Here is a 23,765-nt window from a genome sequence, read left to right as displayed (position 1 = left end):
ACGGGCTCCACTAGAGGAGATAATGCTAATGAGGACTCATAGGGTGAAACAAAATGGCTTAATTGTACTGAGTTGATCCCGTGTTGGAGCACAAAGGCTCGGGGAGGTTACGCTCACACATGAGGCTTATTGTAATCCCTCCGTAATTACCGAGCCGAGGCATCTTCTCATGGGAGCGGAGTATCCTTGAGGAAGTATCAATTCCTTACTAAGAAGAGTCACAAAAGCTTGACAAAAACGCATTCAGGGCACCTTTGTTGGGCGTAGAGCTATGATAGACGTCTACAGTGTGGAGAGAAAGGCTCATTCAGACGCAGGTCAACCCAACCGCGGCTATAAGTTGGCAATATGCGGCAGAAATGCGTTGCGCGTTATTTAAACGGCGCCACAATGGCTTGTTTGGAGCGTCTCAGTCAGAGGCCGCTGGCGTTGCCGCTCTCTCCCTCCAGCTTTTGACAGGAAGCTCATGATTTTTAACGTACGCGGCATGCATAATGCATCAGGGCCGCACAATCGCATACAGGATGTGCGAGCCAGCGGACGCGGAGGGCACCTGTGCCGAACAAAGATGGCCTTTCTGCCGTGGATGTCTGCCCTGGTACCCGCTGTCACCGTCTCCCCAGCTGCGCCGCATTCAGCCTGACACGCATTCATCTCGCCCAGCGCCGCCGCCGCTCATAAAGACCTCTTTATCTGCTTATTAACCCTCGTAAGAAAGCCCTTGACAAACATTTTGGGAACGAGTTTGCGATTGTGAGGCTCGCACATGCGTGAGCCACTGGCTGGTGCGCATGCAGTACCATGGCCGCTTGTCAGGGCGTTTTACCGCGGTATTAAGATGTCATCTGTCCGATGTGCGTCGCTTCACTAATGAGTGAATGTCAATGGTGTCAAAAACATGTTTAGGGCCATGTTTATCCAAAACATTTAAATACATTTAAAAAAAGAAGAAATAAATAGTGACTTTGTAAAGCAAAGATCATGTTCCGTGAAGATATTTTGTGAATTTCCTACCAACTTATTTTTTTTGTTAGTAATATGCATTGCTAAGAGCTTCATTTGGACAACTTTAAAGGTTGTCTTCTGAATATTTAGATTTTTTTTTTTTTTTTGCATCTTATATTCAATAGCCAACAGTGTGTGGGTCAACATTTGTCTTTTATGCCAAAAATCATTAGGATATTAAATAAATATGTTCAATGAAGATGTTTTGTACATTTATTGCCATAAATATATCAAAACTTAATTTTTGATTAGTAATATGCATTGCTAAGAGCTTCATTTGGACAACTTTAAAGGCGATTTTCTCAATATTTAGATTTTTTTTGTTTTTTTGCACCTTATATTCAATAGCCAACAGTGTGTGGGTCAACATTTGTCTTTTATGCCAAAAATCATTAGGATATTAAATAAAGATCATGTTCAATGAAGATGTTTTATTGCCATAAATATATCAAAACTTAATTTTTGATTAGTAATATGCATTATTAAGAACTTCATTTGGACAACTTTAAAGGCGATTTTCTCAATATTTAGATTTTTTTTTTGTTTTTTTGTACCTTATATTCAATAGCCAACAGTGTGTGGGTCAACATTTGTCTTTTATGCCAAAAATCATTAGGATATTAAATAAAGATCATGTTCAATGAAGATGTTTTATTGCCATAAATATATCAAAACTTAATTTTTGATTAGTAATATGCATTGCTAAGAGCTTCATTTGGACAACTTTAAAGGCGATTTTCTCAATATTTAGATTTTTTTTGTTTTTTTGTACCTTATATTCAATAGCCAACAGTGTGTGGGTCAACATTTGTCTTTTATGCCAAAAATCATTAGGATATTAAATAAAGATCATGTTCAATGAAGATATTTTGTATATATTTTGTACATTTATTGCCATAAATATATCAAAACTTAATTTTTGATTAGTAATATGCATTATTAAGAACTTCATTTGGACAACTTTAAAGGCGATTTTCTCAATATTTAGATTTTTTTGTTTTTTTGTACCTTATATTCAATAGCCAACAGTGTGTGGGTCAACATTTGTCTTTTATGCCAAAAATCATTAGGATATTAAATAAAGATCATGTTCAATGAAGATGTTTTGTACATTTATTGCCATAAATATATCAAAACTTAATTTTTGATTAGTAATATGCATTATTAAGAACTTCATTTGGACAACTTTAAAGGCGATTTTCTCAATATTTAGATTTTTGTTTTTTTGTTTTTTTGCACCTTATATTCAATAGCCAACAGTGTGTGGGTCAACATTTGTCTTTTATGCCAAAAATCATTAGGATATTAAATAAAGATCATGTTCAATGAAGATGTTTTGTACATTTATTGCCATAAATATATCAAAACTTAATTTTTGATTAGTAATATGCATTATTAAGAACTTCATTTGGACAACTTTAAAGGCGATTTTCTCAATATTTAGATTTTTGTTTTTTTGTTTTTTTGCACCTTATATTCAATAGCCAACAGTGTGTGGGTCAACATTTGTCTTTTATGCCAAAAATCATTAGGATATTAAATAAATATGTTCAATGAAGATGTTTTATTGCCATAAATATATCAAAACTTAATTTTTGATTAGTAATATGCATTATTAAGAACTTCATTTGGACAACTTTAAAGGCGATTTTCTCAATATTTAGATTTTTTTTTTGTTTTTTTTGTACCTTATATTCAATAGCCAACAGTGTGTGGGTCAACATTTGTCTTTTATGCCAAAAATCATTAGGATATTAAATAAATATGTTCAATGAAGATGTTTTATTGCCATAAATATATCAAAACTTAATTTTTGATTAGTAATATGCATTATTAAGAACTTCATTTGGACAACTTTAAAGGCGATTTTCTCAATATTTATATATTTTTTTTTTTTTTTTGTACCTTATATTCAATAGCCAACAGTGTGTGGGTCAACATTTGTCTTTTATGCCAAAAATCATTAGGATATTAAATAAATATGTTCAATGAAGATGTTTTGTACATTTATTGCCATAAATATATCAAAACTTAATTTTTTATTAGTAATATGCATTGCTAAGAGCTTCATTTGGACAACTTTAAAGGCGATTTTCTCAATATTTAGATTTTTGTTTTTTTGTTTTTTTGCACCTTATATTCAATAGCCAACAGTGTGTGGGTCAACATTTGTCTTTTATGCCAAAAATCATTAGGATATTAAATAAAGATCATGTTCAGTGAAGATGTTTTATTGCCATAAATATATCAAAACTTAATTTTTGATTAGTAATATGCATTATTAAGAACTTCATTTGGACAACTTTAAAGGCGATTTTCTCAATATTTAGATTTTTTTTGTTTTTTTGTACCTTATATTCAATAGCCAACAGTGTGTGGGTCAACATTTGTCTTTTATGCCAAAAATCATTAGGATATTAAATAAATATGTTCAATGAAGATGTTTTGTACATTTATTGCCATAAATATATCAAAACTTAATTTTTTATTAGTAATATGCATTGCTAAGAGCTTCATTTGGACAACTTTAAAGGCTATTTTCTCTTTTTTTTTTTTTGTTTTTTTGTACCTTATATTCAATAGCCAACAGTGTGTGGGTCAACATTTGTCTTTTATGCCAAAAATCATTAGGATATTAAATAAAGATCATGTTCAATGAAGATGTTTTATTGCCATAAATATATCAAAACCTAATTTTTTATTAGTAATATGCATTGCTAAGAGCTTCATTTGGACAACTTTAAAGGCGATTTTCTCAATATTTAGATTTTTTTTGTTTTTTTGTACCTTATATTCAATAGCCAACAGTGTGTGGGTCAACATTTGTCTTTTATGCCAAAAATCATTAGGATATTAAATAAAGATCATGTTCAATGAAGATGTTTTATTGCCATAAATATATCAAAACCTAATTTTTTATTAGTAATATGCATTGCTAAGAGCTTCATTTGGACAACTTTAAAGGCGATTTTCTCAATATTTAGATTTTTTTAGTTGTTTTTTTGTACCTTATATTCAATAGCCAACAGTGTGTGGGTCAACATTTGTCTTTTATGCCAAAAATCATTAGGATATTAAATAAATATGTTCAATGAAGATATTTTGTACATTTATTGCCATAAATATATCAAAACCTAATTTTTGATTAGTAATATGCATTATTAAGAACTTAATTTGGACAACTTTAAAGGCGATTTTCTCAATATTTAGATTTTTTTTGTTTTTTTGCACCTTATATTCAATAGCCAACAGTGTGTGGGTCAACATTTGTCTTTTATGCCAAAAATCATCAGGATATTAAATAAATATCATGTTCAATGAAGATGTTTTATTGCCATAAATATATCAAAACTTAATTTTTGATTAGTAATATGCATTGTTAAGAGCTTCATTTGGACAACTTTAAAGGTGATTTTCTCAATATTTAGATTTTTTTTTGTTTTTTTGTACCTTATATTCAATAGCCAACAGTGTGTGGGTCAACATTTGTCTTTTATGCCAAAAATCATTAGGATATTAAATAAAGATCATGTTCAATGAAGATGTTTTGTACATTTATTGCCATAAATATATCAAAACTTAATTTTTGATTAGTAATATGCATTATTAAGAACTTCATTTGGACAACTTTAAAGGCGATTTTCTCAATATTTAGATTTTTTTTGTTTTTTTGCACCTTATATTCAATAGCCAACAGTGTGTGGGTCAACATTTGTCTTTTATGCCAAAAATCATTAGGATATTAAATAAAGATCATGTTCAATGAAGATGTTTTGTACATTTATTGCCATAAATATATCAAAACTTAATTTTTGATTAGTAATATGCATTATTAAGAGCTTCATTTGGACAACTTTAAAGGCGATTTTCTCAATATTTAGATTTTTTTTGTTTTTTTGTACCTTATATTCAATAGCCAACAGTGTGTGGGTCAACATTTGTCTTTTATGCCAAAAATCATCAGGATATTAAATAAATATGTTCAATGAAGATGTTTTATTGCCATAAATATATCAAAACTTAATTTTTGATTAGTAATATGCATTGCTAAGAGCTTCATTTGGACAACTTTAAAGGCGATTTTTCTCAATATTTAGATTTTTTTTGTTTTTTTGTACCTTATATTCAATAGCCAACAGTGTGTGGGTCAACATTTGTCTTTTATGCCAAAAATCATTAGGATATTAAATAAAGATCATGTTCAATGAAGATGTTTTGTACATTTATTGCCATAAATATATCAAAATGTAATTTTTTATTAGTAATATGCATTGCTAAGAGCTTCATTTGGACAACTTTAAAGGCGATTTTCTCAATATTTAGATTTTTTTTTGTTTTTTTGCACCTTATATTCAATAGCCAACAGTGTGTGGGTCAACATTTGTCTTTTATGCCAAAAATCATTAGGATATTAAATAAAGATCATGTTCAATGAAGATATTTTATTGCCATAAATATATCAAAATGTAATTTTTGATTAGTAATATGCATTGCTAAGAGCTTCATTTGGACAACTTTAAAGGCGATTTTCTCAATATTTAGATTTTTTTTTTTGTTTTTTTGTACCTTATATTCAATAGCCAACAGTGTGTGGGTCAACATTTGTCTTTTATGCCAAAAATCATTAGGATATTAAATAAATATGTTCAATGAAGATGTTTTGTACATTTATTGCCATAAATATATCAAAACTTAATTTTTTATTAGTAATATGCATTGCTAAGAACTTCATTTGGACAACTTTAAAGGCGATTTTCTCAATATTTAGATTTTTTTTGTTTTTTTGCACCTTATATTCAATAGCCAACAGTGTGTGGGTCAACATTTGTCTTTTATGCCAAAAATCATTAGGATATTAAATAAATATCATGTTCAGTGAAGATATTTTGTACATTTATTGCCATTAATATATCAAAACTTAATTTTTTATTAGTAATATGTATTGCTAAGAACTTCATTTGGACAACTTTAAAGGCGATTTTCTCAATATTTAGATTTTTTTTGTTTTTTTGTACCTTATATTCAATAGCCAACAGTGTGTGGGTCAACATTTGTCTTTTATGCCAAAAATCATTAGGATATTAAATAAAGATCATGTTCAATGAAGATATTTTATTGCCATAAATATATCAAAATGTAATTTTTGATTAGTAATATGCATTGCTAAGAGCTTCATTTGGACAACTTTAAAGGCGATTTTCTCAATATTTAGATTTTTTTTTTGTTTTTTTGTACCTTATATTCAATAGCCAACAGTGTGTGGGTCAACATTTGTCTTTTATGCCAAAAATCATCAGGATATTAAATAAAGATCATGTTCAATGAAGATGTTTTGTACATTTATTGCCATAAATATATCAAAACTTAATTTTTGATTAGTAATATGCATTGCTAATAGCTTAATTTAGCCAACTTTAAAGGCGATTTTCTCAATATTTAGATTTTTTTTTTGTACCTTATATTCAATAGCCAACAGTGTGTGGGTCAACATTTGTCTTTTATGCCAAAAATCATTAGGATATTAAATAAATATGTTCAATGAAGATGTTTTATTGCCATAAATATATCAAAACTTAATTTTTTATTAGTAATATGCATTGCTAAGAACTTCATTTGGACAACTTTAAAGGCGATTTTCTCAATATTTAGATTTTTTTTGTTTTTTTGCACCTTATATTCAATAGCCAACAGTGTGTGGGTCAACATTTGTCTTTTATGCCAAAAATCATTAGGATATTAAATAAATATCCTGTTCAATGAAGATGTTTTGTACATTTATTGCCATAAATATATCAAAACTTATTTTTTTATTAGTAATATGCATTATTAAGAACTTAATTTGGACAACTTTAAAGGCGATTTTCTCAATATTTAGATTTTTTTTGTTTTTTTTGTACCTTATATTCAATAGCCAACAGTGTGTGGGTCAACATTTGTCTTTTATGCCAAAAATCATCAGGATATTAAATAAATATCATGTTCAATGAAGATGTTTTGTACATTTATTGCCATAAATATATCAAAACTTAATTTTTGATTAGTAATATGCATTGCTAATAGCTTAATTTAGCCAACTTTAAAGGCGATTTTCTCAATATTTAGATTTTTTTTTTGTACCTTATATTCAATAGCCAACAGTGTGTGGGTCAACATTTGTCTTTTATGCCAAAAATCATTAGGATATTAAATAAATATGTTCAATGAAGATGTTTTATTGCCATAAATATATCAAAACTTAATTTTTGATTAGTAATATGCATTGCTAAGAGCTTAATTTGGACAACTTTAAAGGCGATTTTCTCAATATTTAGATTTTTTTTTTTTTTTTTGTACCTTATATTCAATAGCCAACAGTGTGTGGGTCAACATTTGTCTTTTATGCCAAAAATCATTAGGATATTAAATAAAGATCATGTTCAATGAAGATGTTTTGTACATTTATTGCCATAAATATATCAAAACTTAATTTTTGATTAGTAATATGCATTGCTAAGAACTTCATTTGGCCAACTTTAAAGGCAATTTTCTCAATATTTAGATTTTTTTTTTTTTTTTTTGTACCTTATATTCAATAGCCAACAGTGTGTGGGTCAACATTTGTCTTTTATGCCAAAAATCATTAGGATATTAAATAAAGATCATGTTCAATGAAGATGTTTTGTACATTTATTGCCATAAATATATCAAAACCTAATTTTTGATTAGTAATATGCATTATTAAAAACTTCATTTGGACAACTTTAAAGACGATTTTCTCAATATTTAGATTTTTTTTGTTTTTTTGCACCTTATATTCAATAGCCAACAGTGTGTGGGTCAACATTTGTCTTTTATGCCAAAAATCATTAGGATATTAAATAAAGATCATGTTCAATGAAGATGTTTTATTGCCATAAATATATCAAAACTTAATTTTTGATTAGTAATATGCATTGCTAAGAACTTCATTTGGACAACTTTAAAGGCGATTTTCTCAATATTTAGATTTTTTTTTTGTACCTTATATTCAATAGCCAACAGTGTGTGGGTCAACATTTGTCTTTTATGCCAAAAATCATTAGGATATTAAATAAATATGTTCAATGAAGATGTTTTATTGCCATAAATATATCAAAACTTAATTTTTTATTAGTAATATGCATTGCTAAGAACTTCATTTGGACAACTTTAAAGGCGATTTTCTCAATATTTAGATTTTTTTTGTTTTTTTGCACCTTATATTCAATAGCCAACAGTGTGTGGGTCAACATTTGTCTTTTATGCCAAAAATCATTAGGATATTAAATAAATATCCTGTTCAATGAAGATGTTTTATTGCCATAAATATATCAAAACTTAATTTTTGATTAGTAATATGCATTGCTAAGAGCTTAATTTGGACAACTTTAAAGGCGATTTTCTCAATATTTAGATTTTTTTTTTTTTTTTTGTACCTTATATTCAATAGCCAACAGTGTGTGGGTCAACATTTGTCTTTTATGCCAAAAATCATTAGGATATTAAATAAAGATCATGTTCAATGAAGATGTTTTGTACATTTATTGCCATAAATATATCAAAACTTAATTTTTGATTAGTAATATGCATTGCTAAGAACTTCATTTGGCCAACTTTAAAGGCAATTTTCTCAATATTTAGATTTTTTTTTTTTTTTTTTGTACCTTATATTCAATAGCCAACAGTGTGTGGGTCAACATTTGTCTTTTATGCCAAAAATCATTAGGATATTAAATAAAGATCATGTTCAATGAAGATGTTTTGTACATTTATTGCCATTAATATATCAAAACTTAATTTTTGATTAGTAATATGCATTATTAAGAACTTAATTTGGACAACTTTAAAGGCGATTTTCTCAATATTTAGATTTTTTTTGTTTTTTTTTGCATCTTATATTCAATAGCCAACAGTGTGTGGGTCAACATTTGTCTTTTATGCCAAAAATCATTAGGATATTAAATAAATATGTTCAATGAAGATGTTTTATTGCCATAAATATATCAAAACCTAATTTTTGATTAGTAATATGCATTGCTAAAAACTTCATTTGGACAACTTTAAAGGCGATTTTCTCAATATTTAGATTTTTTTTTGTTTTTTTTGCACCTTATATTCAATAGCCAACAGTGTGTGGGTCAACATTTGTCTTTTATGCCAAAAATCATTAGGATATTAAATAAATATCATGTTCAATGAAGATGTTTTGTACATTTATTGCCATAAATATATCAAAACTCAATTTTTGATTAGTAATATGTATTGCTAAGAACTTAATTTAGCCAACATCAAAGGCGATTTTCTCAATATTTAGATTTTTTTGCCCCCTCAGATTGCAGATTTTCAAATAGATGTATCTCAGACAAATATTGTCCTATTCTAACAAACCATACACCAATGGAAAGCTCATTTATACTCTCAGTTAATGTATGAATCTCAATTTCGAAAAAATTTAACCCTTATGACTGGTTTTGTGGTCCAGGATCACAATTATATTTCACTTAAAAAGAGAATATTGAGTTTGTTGTTTTTAACTAATATGTACTTACATTTAATGTTGTTTACTTACATATGTGACCCTGGACCACAAAACCAGTCATAAGGTTAAATTTGACAAAACTGAGATTTATACATCATATGAAAGCTCAGTAAATAAGCTTTCTATTGATGTATGGTTTGTTAGGATAGGACAATATTTGACTGAGATACATCTATTTGAAAATCTGGAATCTGAGGATGCAAAAAAATCAAAAAGACTGAGAAAATCACCTTTAAAGTTGTACAAATTAAGTTCTTAACAATGCATATTACAAATCAAAAAAATTACATTTTGATATGTTTACAGTAGGAATTTTACAAAAAATCTTCATGCAACATGATCTTTACTTAATTTCCTAATGATTTTTGGCATAAAAGAAAAATCAATAATTTTGACCCATGCAATGTATTTTTGGCTATTGCTACAAACATACCCCAGCGACTTAATGGTGGTGGTGTTTCTAAAATTTGTAAACTGTGGTTGCATTCAGGATTGTAATTTAAGCTTTGCATCCACATGAATGCCGATGCAGGCTTGTTTAAGCTGTCTTTGTCATTTAAAAATGAGAGAAGAGTCTGAGAGAGATTGAGAGCATGTTTGTGTGCACATGTGTCCGCTGGCGTGCTCTGTGCGGCTAGTATTGTGGACTTGTTGAGATCAGGCCATGCTGAAATCTGGACACATTAGCAGAGCCAGCTGCACACACAACAGAACCTGCACCCAGCTGCAGACATGAGCCCAGACCGCCCCTCTCTCTCTCTCTCTGCCCCGCACCCACTCCTGACGCATGTCCTGGGGACACAGCCTTGTTGTAATGCTAATAGCTGTGCTGCAGAGAATAAGAGAGATGTTAAATGTTGTTTGCAGTCAGAACATAAAAGAAAAGGCCAAGAGCAGAAAGAAGCCACAATTAATTACAGGCATGTGGATCAAATGAGTCACATGACAATGGGTTTGATTTCCATGTGCATGATCTACACAAATCAATGGCAACACGTATCTTTAAAAATGAATATTCTTTTCCTCGTTTTCTCACCCTCAGGTCATTCCAAACCTGTATGAGTTTCTTTCTTCTGAGCATACTTTTTGAACAATGCTGGTAACCGTTGGCATTTTTTACTCGTACTATGGAAGTCAATGGATGGTTTGGAACAACTTGAGGGTGAATAAATGACAACAGATTTTTAACGTCTGAACGAACTTTAATGTATAATAATAATGTCTTAAGTAGCACGGGTGTATTTGTAGCAATAGCCAACAATACATTGTAAGGGTCAAAATGATCAATTGTTCTTTTATGCCAAAAATCATTAGGATAAATTAAGCAAGTAAAGATGTTTTTAATGAAAATATTTAATACATTTCCTCCTGTAAATACAACAAAAATTAATTGGTAATATGCATTGCCAAGAACTTCATTTGGACAACTTTAAAGTTGATTTTCTCAATATTTTGATTTTTTTTGCACCCTCGGATTGCAGATTTTCCAATAGTTGTGTCTCGGCCAAATATTGTCCAGTCCTAACAAACCATACGTCAATAGAAAGCTTATTTATTTAGCTTATGTATTTATTTAGATGATGTATAAATGAAAAAGACATCCGTATGTCAACACGGTAAAAGGTTTTCACCAGTTTCAACTTAAAATTTTAAGGCAGCTGCTAAACTTAAGTTTTTAAGTTAAATCAACTTAAGTCATTTTAACTCACAAGTTAAATCAACTCATTTTCATTGTAATAAGTTAAAATGACTTGCAGTTTTAAGCTGATTTAACTTAAAAATTTAAGACAGCTGATAAACTTAAGTTTTTAAGTTAATTCAATTTAAGTCATTTTAACTCACAAGTTAAAACAACTCATTTTTATTGGAATAAGTTAAAATAACTTGTTTTAAGCTGATTTAACTTAAGTTTATCAGCTGTCTTAAATTAAGTTGAATCAGCTTAAAACAAGTTATTTTAACTTATTCCAATAAAAATGAGTTGATTTAACTTGTGAGTTAAAATGACTAAAGTTGATTTAACTTAAAAACTTAAGTTTATCAGCTGTCTTCAATTTTTAAGTTTTTAAGTTAAATCAACTTAAGTCATTTTAACTCCCAAGTTAAGATAACTCATTTTTATTGGAATAAGTAAAAAAAACTTGTTTTAAGCTGATTAAACTTAAAAATTTAAGACAGCTGATAAACTTAAGTTTTCAAGTTAAATCAACTTAAGTCATTTTAACTCACAAGTTAAATCAACTCATTTTTATTGTAATAAGTTAAATTTACTTGTAGTTTTAAGCTGATTTAACTTAATTTAAGACAGCTGATAAACTTAAGTTTTCAAGTTAAATCAACTTAAGTCATTTTAACTCACAAGTTAAATCAACTCATTTTTATTGTAATAAGTTAAATTTACTTGTAGTTTTAAGCTGATTTAACTTAATTTAAGACAGCTGATAAACTTAAGTTTTCAAGTTAAATCAACTTAAGTCATTTTAACTCACAAGTTAAATCAACTCATTTTTATTGTAATAAGTTAAATTTACTTGTAGTTTTAAGCTGATTTAACTTAATTTAAGACAGCTGATAAACTTAAGTTTTTAAGTTAAATCAACTTAAGTCATTTTAACTCACAAGTTAAATCAACTCATTTTTTATTGTAATAAGTTAAAATAACTTGTAGTTTTAAGCTGATTTAACTTAAAATGTTAAGACCGCTGCTGAACTTAGGTTCTTAAGTTAAATCAACTTAAGTCATTTTAACTCACAAGTTAAATCAACTCATTTTTATTGGAATAAGTTAAAATAACTTGTTTTAAGCTGATTTAACTTAAAAATTTAAGACAGCTGATAAACTTAAGTTTTAAAGTTAAATCAACTTAAGTCATTTAACTCACAAGTTAAATCAACTCATTTTTATTGTAATAAGTTAAATTTACTTGTAGTTTTAAGCTGATTTAACTTAATTTAAGACAGCTGATAAACTTAAGTTTTTAAGTTAAATCAACTTAAGTCATTTTAACTCACAAGTTAAATCAACTAATTTTTATTGTAATAAGTTAAATTTACTTGTAGTTTTAAGCTGATTTAACTTAATTTAAGACAGCTGATAGACTTAAGTTTTCAAGTTAAATCAACTTAAGTCATTTTAACTCACAAGTTAAATCAATTCTTTTTATTGTAATAAGTTAAAATAACTTGTAGTTTTAAGCTGATTTAACTTAAAAAATTAAGACATCTGCTAAACTTAAGTTTTTAAGTTAAATCAGCTTAAGTCATTTTAACTCACAAGTTAAATCAACTCATTTTTATTGTAATAAGTTAAATTTACTTGTAGTTTTAAGCTGATTTAACTTAAAATGTTAAGACCGCTGCTGAACTTAGGTTTTTAAGTTAAATCAACTTAAGTCATTTTAACTCACAAGTTAAATCAACTCATTTTTATTGTAATAAGTTAAATTTACTTGTAGTTTTAAGCTGATTTAACTTAAAAAATTAAGACATCTGCTAAACTTAAGTTTTTAAGTTAAATCAGCTTAAGTCATTTTAACTCACAAGTTAAATCAAGTCATTTTTATTGTAATAAGTTAAATTTACTTGTAGTTTTAAGCTGATTTAACTTAAAAAATTAAGACATCTGCTAAACTTAAGTTTTTAAGTTAAATCAGCTTAAGTCATTTTAACTCACAAGTTAAATCAACTCATTTTTATTGGAATAAGTTAAAATAACTTGTTTTAAGCTGATTTAACTTAAAAATTTAAGACAGCTGATAAACTTAAGTTTTTAAGTTAAATCAACTTAAGTCATTTTAACTCACAAGTTAAATCAACTCATTTTTATTGTAATAAGTTAAATTTACTTGTAGTTTTAAGCTGATTTAACTTAATTTAAGACAGCTGATAAACTTAAGTCATTTTAACTCACAAGTTAAATCAACTCATTTTTATTGGAATAAGTTAAAATAACTTGTAGTTTTAAGCTGATTTAACTTAAAATTTTAAGGCAGCTGCTGAACTTAGGTTAAGTTAAATCAACTTAAGTCATTTTAACTCACAAGTTAAATCAACTCATTTTTTATTGTAATAAGTTAAAATAATTTGTAGTTTTAAGCTGATTTAACTTAAAATGTTAAGACCGCTGCTGAACTTAAGTTTTTAAGTTAATTCAATTTAAGTCATTTTAACTCACAAGTTAAATCAACTCATTTTTATTGTAATAAGTTAAATTTACTTGTAGTTTTAAGCTGATTTAACTTAATTTAAGACAGCTGATAAACTTAAGTTTTTAAGTTAAATCAACTTAAGTCATTTAACTCACAAGTTAAATCAACTCATTTTTATTGTAATAAGTTAAATTTACTTGTAGTTTTAAGCTGATTTAACTTAAAATGTTAAGACAGCTGATAAACTTAAGTTTTCAAGTTAAATCAACTTTAGTCATTTAACTCACAAGTTAAATCAACTCATTTTTATTGTAATAAGTTCAAATAATTTGCAGTTTTAAGCTGATTTAACTTAATTTAAGACAGCTGATAAGCTTAAGTTTTTAAGTTAAATCAACTTAAGTCATTTTAACTCACAAGTTAAATCAACTCATTTTTATTGTAATAAGTTAAAATTACTTGTAGTTTTAAGCTGATTTAACTTAAAATTTTAAGGCAGCTGCTGAACTTAGGTTTTTAAGTTAAATCAACTTAAGTCATTTTAACTCACAAGTTCAACTCATTTTTATTGTAATAAGTTAAAATTACTTGTAGTTTTAAGCTGATTTAACTTAAAATTTTAAGGCAGCTGCTGAACTTAGGTTTTTAAGTTAAATCAACTTAAGTCATTTTAACTCACAAGTTAAATCAACTCATTTTTTATTGTAATAAGTTAAAATAATTTGTAGTTTTAAGCTGATTTAACTTAATTCAAGACAGCTGATAAACTTAAGTTTTCAAGTTAAATCAACTTAAGTCATTTTAACTCACAAGTTAAATCAACTCATTTTTATTGTAATAAGTTAAATTTACTTGTAGTTTTAAGCTGATTTAACTTAATTTAAGACAGCTGATAAACTTAAGTTTTCAAGTTAAATCAACTTTAGTCATTTTAACTCACAAGTTAAATCAACTCATTTTTTATTGTAATAAGTTAAAATAATTTGTAGTTTTAAGCTGATTTAACTTAAAATGTTAAGACCGCTGCTGAACTTAGGTTTTTAAGTTAAATCAACTTAAGTCATTTTAACTCACAAGTTAAATCAACTCATTTTTATTGTAATAAGTTAAAATTACTTGTAGTTTTAAGCTGATTTAACTTAAAATGTTAAGACAGCTGATAAACTTAAGTTTTCAAGTTAAATCAACTTAAGTCATTTAACTCACAAGTTAAATCAACTCATTTTTATTGTAATAAGTTAAATTTACTTGTAGTTTTAAGCTGATTTAACTTAATTTAAGACAGCTGATAAACTTAGGTTTTTAAGTTAAATCAACTTAAGTCATTTTAACTCACAAGTTAAATCAACTCATTTTTATTGTAATAAGTTAAATTTACTTGTAGTTTTAAGCTGATTTAACTTAATTTAAGACAGCTGATAAACTTAGGTTTTTAAGTTAAATCAACTTAAGTCATTTAACTCACAAGTTAAATCAACTCATTTTTATTGTAATAAGTTAACTTTACTTGTAGTTTTAAGCTGATTTAACTTAATTTAAGACAGCTGATAAACTTAAGTTTTCAAGTTAAATCAACTTAAGTCATTTTAACTCACAAGTTAAATCAACTCATTTTTATTGTAATAAGTTAAATTTACTTGTAGTTTTAAGCTGATTTAACTTAAAAAATTAAGACATCTGCTAAACTTAAGTTTTTAAGTTAAATCAACTTAAGTCATTTTAACTCACAAGTTAAATCAACTCATTTTTATTGTAATAAGTTAAATTTACTTGTAGTTTTAAGCTGATTTAACTTAATTTAAGACAGCTGATAAACTTAAGTTTTCAAGTTAAATCAACTTTAGTCATTTTAACTCACAAGTTAAATCAACTCATTTTTATTGGAATAAGTTAAAATAACTTAATTTTTTAAGTTAAATCAGCTTAAAACTACAAGTTTTTAAGTTGAATCTGGTGAACACTTTTTACTGTGAAGCACTCGCAATTCATTTCAAACCGAAGACTTTCTGTGGAACTGAAAACTTCCAGAGAATTTCATGCCATTTTTTTTTCTCACATGAAGAAATTAAATGAGGATGGATGCTGTCCACTTTCAAGAAAACAACTGAAAAGTATGGGCTCGGTGTAAAGATTTTGACATTTTAGCAGCACAGTGTTGGGGAAAGTTATTTTTTAAACTAATGCATTAAAATATTGCGTTACGGAAAATGGAAAGTGATGTGTTACATAACTTTTGCATTGCTTCTTAAATTTTTATATATAAAGTACATATAAAGTACATATAAAGTACAATTTTTAGCAAATGTAAAAGCTCTTTCACACCAAAAAGTGTCATGAATAAACCTAAGGTCTGTGCAGTAGAACTGTAGGAAAAGGAAGTTCAGCACTCTTCAGCAATCAGAAAAATGAAGCACAAATGTTAATCTTAAGTAAGTTTTGCTTATTGGTATGGTTGAATTGGATCAACAAAGGTCAGCAGCAAAGACATCGGTTAATAAAATGGGATTAAATGCATAAAGGAAACACTTTTTTGAAAAAGTAACTCAGATATTTTCTTGTAAATTAAAAATGAATGCGTTACTTTACAAGTTACTTGAAAGACTAACTCATTCCATTGGTCGAGTCTGTGTTGTTGCGTATAATTGACAGGATGGCAGTCTCATAGTGCCGCAGTGTTTATTCTATGCAGTTTTTGAGAAAATTAAACTATGAATGGCTTATTTAAAGCTGTCTTTGCATGTTAAGAGAGCAGAGGAGGAAGTATTTTAAGTAAATTATTTGTAAAGTATTTTAGTAAAATTCTTCGGGTACATTAAGCAACTGAACTGACCCTCATAGAGCACGCTTATTTATATATGTCTAGCTTATGGAAGTGTTGTAATTGTATTTAGTGATAAACATCTACTGGCGTCAGACAGAGACACTTAAGAGCCGTCCAAATAAATGACTCCGTAATGAGAGCCGAGAGTGTTTGATGAAGCTGAGTTTGTTCACCAGCTGAACTGAACACTTTAGGATAATTCTGTCTGAACAGAGAAAGTGCATAGATCAACCGGTCAACAAAAACATAGACAAGACAGCCCCAAAAAGAAGTATACCTCACTTAGGTCCAAGTATGTTTTAGTTGACTAAAAGTCTGAGCATTTTAGTCTCATTTTAGTCAGAATTACCCATGACTATTTTCGTCTAGTTTTAGTCGACGAAAACTGATGACATTTTAGTCAATTTTTAGCCAATGAAAATTGTATTTTAGTCTATTTTTAGTAATGCAATTTTATTTAACCCAGTCAATATAGTATAATTGTAGTATAGTAGTATAGACGATACCAAAGTTTTTTTTTAGCCGGACCCATTTCAAACAAGGTTATCTTATATTATTGTTACCTTATAAGCTCAAGAATACATCCATTCCGTATTCTGATTCAAACAACACAAACTCCTTGAGCAGGTTTCAAGTGTCCTTCGCTTCTTTATTAAGAATAAATCATAATACGAATAAATATGTACGTGCAGTTTTGTGCATGTTCATTTTGTAGTAATTCACGCTTCAAAAGCACTTCTGATTTAATAATAGTATTAGTCAATTTAACAATATTCGTAATTTACTTTGATCATCTGTGGCTACACAAATCATGCTTGTACTTTTATAAGTTTATTTACAGATTAATTGTGACCCTGGACCACAAAACCAGTCATAAGGTTAAATTTTACAAAACTGAGATGTGTACATCATATGAAAGCTCAATAAATAAGCTTTCTATTGATGTATGGTTTGTTAGGATAGGACAATATTTGACCGAGATACATCTATTTGAAATCAGAAATCTGAGGATGCAAAAAAATCAAAAGACTGAGAAAATCACCTTTAAAGTTGTCCAAATTAAGTTCTTAACAATGAATATTACTAATCAAAAATTACATTTTGATAGGTTTACAGTAGGAATTTTACAAAAAATCTTCATGGAACATGATCTTTACTTAATTTCCTAATGATTTTTGACATAAAAGAAAAATCAATAATTTTGATCCATGCAATGTATTTTTGGCTATTGCTACAAACATACCCCAGCGACTTAAGACTGGTTTTGTGCTCCAGGGAAAGTGACGCCGCCTGAGGTTTAGTCTAGAAGGGATACAGCTCTGGCTACTGGGCATGCGCACATCAATCTAACGTTATAACATTTTGTTTCGTCTCGTTTTCGCCGCCGAAAATGAAGAGACATTTTAGCATAGTTTTTATTTTGTAAACCACATTTAGTCTCGTTTTTATTCGTCAACGATACTGCATTATACATTTTATTATAGTCATCGTCACATGACCAGCATTTTCTTTCCGTTTCGTCTTGTTTTCGTCACGTGATAAAGGTTCGTTGACGACGATAATTAGTCGTAATTTTCGTTGACGAAAGCAACACTAGTTTATGAAACACCCCCCAGGTAAAGATACGCACCATTACAGAGCCTCTGGGCCTCTGGGCCTCTTCGGTCATTTTTGACCGAAAAATTTTGTTTTGAATTTTTAAAAATCGTAGCTTCATCAGAATGAGATGACACTTGGTGACTTTTGTTGCATTAGCTATGCGAGTACAAAAAAAAAAAAATCAGTGACATGATTCGGATATGTTAAAGGGTCAAAAAAAAACAGTCACACTTGGCTCCTTCGCGGTCAAAAATGACCGACATAGGAAATGAATGGGAAATACGAAAAAATTTGATAATTCAGATAATCTTTTGGTAATACAAGCTACAAATGAGCAACTGTGCTGAAAAGAAGTGGACTGACACTCTAAAATAACAAAAGTACAGAACTGACACACACACACAGACACACACACACACACACACACACACACACACACACAGACACACGCGCACACACACACACACACACACACACACACACAGACACACACAGACACACAGAAATAAGCAGAAAAATGCAAAACCTGATATTTATCCAATCAAAAAAAATATCTAAACCTTGCCAAAATTTATCTTTTAGAATGTCTGAATATATTTCTAAATGCAATGCCTAATAAAATGAAGAAACAGTAAAAAGAAAAAAAAAAACAATAGGAATCCCAAAGCCCCTGTATATATGTATATAGGGAGATACAGGAGTTTACATGGCATTACACAAGTTTTTATTTTTTTATGCCACTAGATGGTGCAATTTTCACTTTAAAAAAATGGATTTTAAATGCTTTTACTCTATTTTAATGCGAAATGTTGTATTTATTGAAAAACAATAAATACATAATTAATTAAAAAATATAATATAAAATGTAATTCTACTGGGAAAAAAATTGCTCACTAAAACTGTATAAATATTGCATAGATTAATAAAAAATGCTCAAAATTCGAAATAATAATTACAAAATATTATTGAACAAAAACGTATTTAATTGATTTTCCTGAAGAAATAAAAATCTACTTTTTAAGGCTTCGGTCACTTTTGACCGCGAGGGAGCCAAGTGTGACCCCTTAATGAGGAGGCCCAGAGGGTTAAAGGAACACTCCACTTTTTTTGGAAATAGGCTCATTCTCCAACTCCCCCCAAGTTAATAAGTTGAGTTTTACCGTTTTGAAATCCATTCAGCCGTTCTCCTGTTCTGGCGATATCACTTTTAGCATAGCTTAGCATAGATCATTGAATCCTATGAGACCAGTAGCATCCCGTTCAAAAATGACCAACGAGTTTCCATATTTGTCCTATTTAAAACTGGACTCTTCTGTAGTTATATCGTGTGCTAAGACCGGTGGAAATGCAAAGCTTCAATTTTCTAGGCCGATAAGATTAGGAACTACACTTCCATTCCGGCGTAATAGTCACAACATAAATCAAGTCATAAAGGTGATTAACAAGGAAAATGAATCGCAATTTTCAATAAAGTTACCAAATCCTACTGTAAAGTAATGGTGAGCGTGATTGTATTTGGTCTTTCTTACCTGTATTTTTCAAAATATGACATTTATATGTAATGACTGATATTTAAATTTAGGTCAAATGATATTTAAATGACTGATATTTAAATTAAGGTAAAATGTGTCAACTTAGAATGATGAAAACTCTGAAAACTCTAAATATTAGCATCACTTTATTGACCGTATAGATACTGTAACCAATATGAAGAAAAACTGTATCGATAAATGCCACATTCTCTACTTAATGTAATAGTAAAAAAGAGAGAATCCAATAAAATAAAACAAGCAATAAATGTGGCAAGTTCAAACAGGAGGAGATTTCTTTCAGCTCAACATATAATGGTCTAATTAACATTATACCATGCTAACATTACAAAACCTGTTTTTTGACATTTTGAATGTGAAGCAAAACTCAAATAATAGACAGAACACCAATAATGGACAATTCTGTACTTTATTTAACGATCACCTTAATCACTGTCATCTTGCTGTAAACAGGACAAAGCAAAGAAAAAGGGAAGAAAGAATTGTGTTAGTGACTTTATTTTCGTCTTCAATTGCATTAAAAAAAACTCCTCACTTATAAGTTGCTTTGGATAAAAGCGTCTGCCAAATGAATAAATGTAAAATGCAATGTAAATGCATAAGGTAAAATAATTACTTTCTGGGAGGCAAATGTTGCTTCTTTTCTCATTCTTTTTGCAATCAAAAAAAGCAATAAAAGATGAATGCCATTGTCAAAAATATTGTGTAATAATAATATTTTTTTTGCAAATGCAAATTACAAGCATACCTAGGGTGATAAGTAGGGCCACGAACATAACAATCTGAACTTCTTCTTGTGGTTATAATGATTCCCTTGCATTTTACAAATTGAGTTATAGCAAATGCATGCCTCCTGTATGTTCAGGGGTTGGTCAACGGTTGCCACTATGAAGGGACAAATGAAGAACATCAGTAAATGACAGTCAACATTAATCAACACAGTCAAATAAATCATACCAGTTTTGTCTGGCTTGTCAGTCCGCCTTCTCTTTCTTTGCTGGATTTCCATGACCGATCTTGATAAATTTATGACATAAAAACACATTAATAATACAGTATATATCAAGTTTCATTGCATGAAGGCATGACAACTAAGAAAAAGTCACACTAACTGTAAAGGCATTTTGCCATCCTTGTCATTATTTTTTAGAAAAGGACTAATAACAAGGGAAACTAGATAAAAAGTTTGTTAGCAAACTTTAAGTTGGCTTGAGAAAGCCTAGCCAGCAAGTTTTAAGTAGTTTTAAAAGCTTTTAGTTTAAAGAAAGTTTAAAGGTTTTCAGTTTGAAATAGTTTTAGTTTGATTGATAAAGTTTGAAGATAGATAGGCTAGATAGATATAAATAGTTTGAAAATAGAAAGATTTATAGATATAAATAGTTAGAAGATATAGTTTGAATGTGAATAGATAGATATGAGGTTACTAGGGTACCCAGGGTGGTAGCATGATTAGCTAGTTGCTATCATGATTTTAGTAAGACTAGTAAGTCGCTAGCAAGTCGCTAGCATGATTTACCATGATTAGCAAGTCGCTAGCATGATTCTAGCATGACTAGCAAGTCGCTAGCATGATTCTAGCATGACTAGCAAGTCGCTAGCATGATTTTAGCATGACTAGCAAGTCGCTAACATGATTTTACCATGACTAGCAAGTCGCTAGCATGATTTTCGCACGACTAGCAAGTCGCTAGCATGATTTTAGCATTATTATAGCATGACTAGCAAGTCGCTATCATTATTTTAGCATGACTAGCCAGTCGCTAGCATGGTTTTAGCAAGACTAGCAAGTCGTTAGCATGATTTTAGTATGACTAGCAAGTCGCTAGCATGATTTTTAGCACGACTAGCAAGTCGCTAGCATGATTTTAGCACAACTAGCAAGTCGCTAGCATGATTTTAACATGACTAGCAAGTCGCTAGCATGATTTTAGCATGACTAGCAAGTCGCTAGCATGATTTTAGCATTATTTTAGCATGACTAGCAAGTTGTTAGCATGATTTTAGCATGACTAGGAAGTTGCTAGCATGATTTTAGCATTATTTAGCATGACTAGCAAGTCGCTAGCATGATTTTAGCATGACTAGCAAGTTGCTAGCATGATTTTAGCATTATTTAGCATGACTAGCAAGTCGCTAGCATGATTTTAGCATTATTTAGCATGACTAGCAAGTCGCTAGCATGATTTTAGCATTATTTAGCATGACTAGCAAGTCGCTAGCATGATTTTAGCATTATTTAGCACGACTAGCAAGTCGCTAGCATGATTTTACCATGACTAGCAAGTCGCTAGCATGATTTTAGCATTATTTTAGCATGACTAGCAAGTTGTTAGCATGATTTTAGCATGACTAGGAAGTTGCTAGCATGATTTTAGCATTATTTAGCATGACTAGCAAGTCGCTAGCATGATTTTAGCATGACTAGCAAGTTGCTAGCATGATTTTAGCATTATTTAGCATGACTAGCAAGTCGCTAGCATGATTTTAGCATTATTTAGCATGACTAGCAAGTCGCTAGCATGATTTTAGCATGACTAGCAAGTCGCTAGCATGATTTTAGCATTATTTAGCATGACTAGCAAGTCGCTAGCATGATTTTAGCAGATAGATAGTTAGATAGATATTTAGTGTCTAAATATTTTCCGCTTAGAAAAATAAGAATAATAATAAGTTTAAATAGGATTTCAGTAAGTTGGCTTTCCCAAGCCGACTTAATGAAAGAAAGAAAGAAAGACAGTCAAACACCTTGGTGGGAATTTCTCCAGCAAAAGGACAGAGCACCATCTTCTTATACTTGGTATGTCTGACTATAGTTGGAAAAAGCACAAGTTTATCAAAACAATTCTTAAACGTACAGAATGTTTTTTAATGAGCTTGGAAAACCCACCTCTGAAAAGTCTAATGTTCCCCCCAAGATGACATACAGTAGAGAGCATACTCAGGGCTGCCAACTTTTGAGTTCAGCTTGGAGTGAGAATTCCCACAGCCGTCCCTGTAGGGGAAATTTTGTACATTTTAGAGTTAAATTCATCTATCTGTGCACTTCGAGAGCTCACAGTTAAGAGCTCCAATACAGTTTCAGTGTGCAAACTAAACAAAGAAAAAAGCTGGTCAGTTGACTTGATCTTGAGGTTTAAAGGGAACTCAATCCTCGTTTTAGTTGGGATATGGTGTCTCAGTCTACATTACTCTCACACTGGTGTATTTAGAAACCACACAAATTAGAATATAATGATAATAATGATTTTATATTATTATTCTGACGACAGTTCTGCAAAATAAATGAGTATTTCACAGGTTACTTACTTTAATTACTTTTCAGTTACTTTTGTCGCAATTTCTACACTTGCAAGCAGGGCCTAACACTTTTTTTTGCCACATCTGCCATTTTTATCATGATACAAACTACATTTTTTTGGTCATTTGAGAAAATTTACCAGCCATAAATATTTTTTAAATGAGAATTTACAAAAATCCACTTACATCCATACGCAGGACAGGTGAGCTCTCCTCATTTCACCGCTTTCTCGCTTTATGTCTGATGGGAAAAGCGTATTCAAGTATTAGGAATCGCCCACTCAAGTTTTAGCAAACCAGACACAGAGGTTGAAAAACGCCTACCCCATTGGAAAACGGCCAAAAATTGAGGAACGCCTTTTGTTGCTCTGCAGAGACCTCATTCTCTGTGCAAATGCTAAACTAGCTGGGAACTCATTTCTGATAATACTCCGCCTGCTTCGGTCATATTACAGCAGCAAACTTCCTTGACTTTTACGCCAGGATGGGAGTGTAGTTCCTAATCTTATCAGCCTAGAAACTCGCAGCTTTGCATTTCCGCTGGTCTTAGTACACGATATAACTACAGAAGAGTCAAGTTTTAAACAGGACAAATATGGAAACTCGTTGGTCATTTTTGAACGGGATGCTATCGGTCTCATAGGATTCAATGATCTATGCTAAGCTATGCTAAAAGTGATATCGCCAGAACAGGAGAACGGCTGAATGGATTTCAAAACGGTAAAACTCAACTTATTAACTCGAGTTGGAGAATGAGCCTATTTCCAAAAAAAAGTGGAGTGTTCCTTTAAGAGATGAAGTTGGCGTTT

At 29.8% G+C, this 23,765-nt stretch overlaps 1 long non-coding RNA gene across 1 annotated transcript; it reads right to left on the bottom strand.

The window, feature by feature from the left end:
- Positions 1–20,206: 20,206 nt before the first annotated feature.
- Positions 20,207–22,651, bottom strand: LOC141326533 (uncharacterized). The gene is made up of 4 exons (XR_012353911.1): positions 22,547–22,651; positions 22,405–22,466; positions 20,617–20,675; positions 20,207–20,544 (listed from the first exon to the last, which is right to left on the bottom strand). It is a non-coding gene; the product is annotated as an uncharacterized lncRNA (long non-coding RNA).
- Between the last annotated feature and the right edge of the window lie 1,114 nt (positions 22,652–23,765).

Source organism: Garra rufa, chromosome 1 (genome assembly GCF_049309525.1).
Source record: "Garra rufa chromosome 1, GarRuf1.0, whole genome shotgun sequence".
NCBI classification, from domain to species: domain Eukaryota; kingdom Metazoa; phylum Chordata; class Actinopteri; order Cypriniformes; family Cyprinidae; genus Garra; species Garra rufa.
The sequence above is the reverse complement of the archived record's forward strand: the minus strand, read 5'-3'. Positions and strand labels throughout refer to the sequence as shown.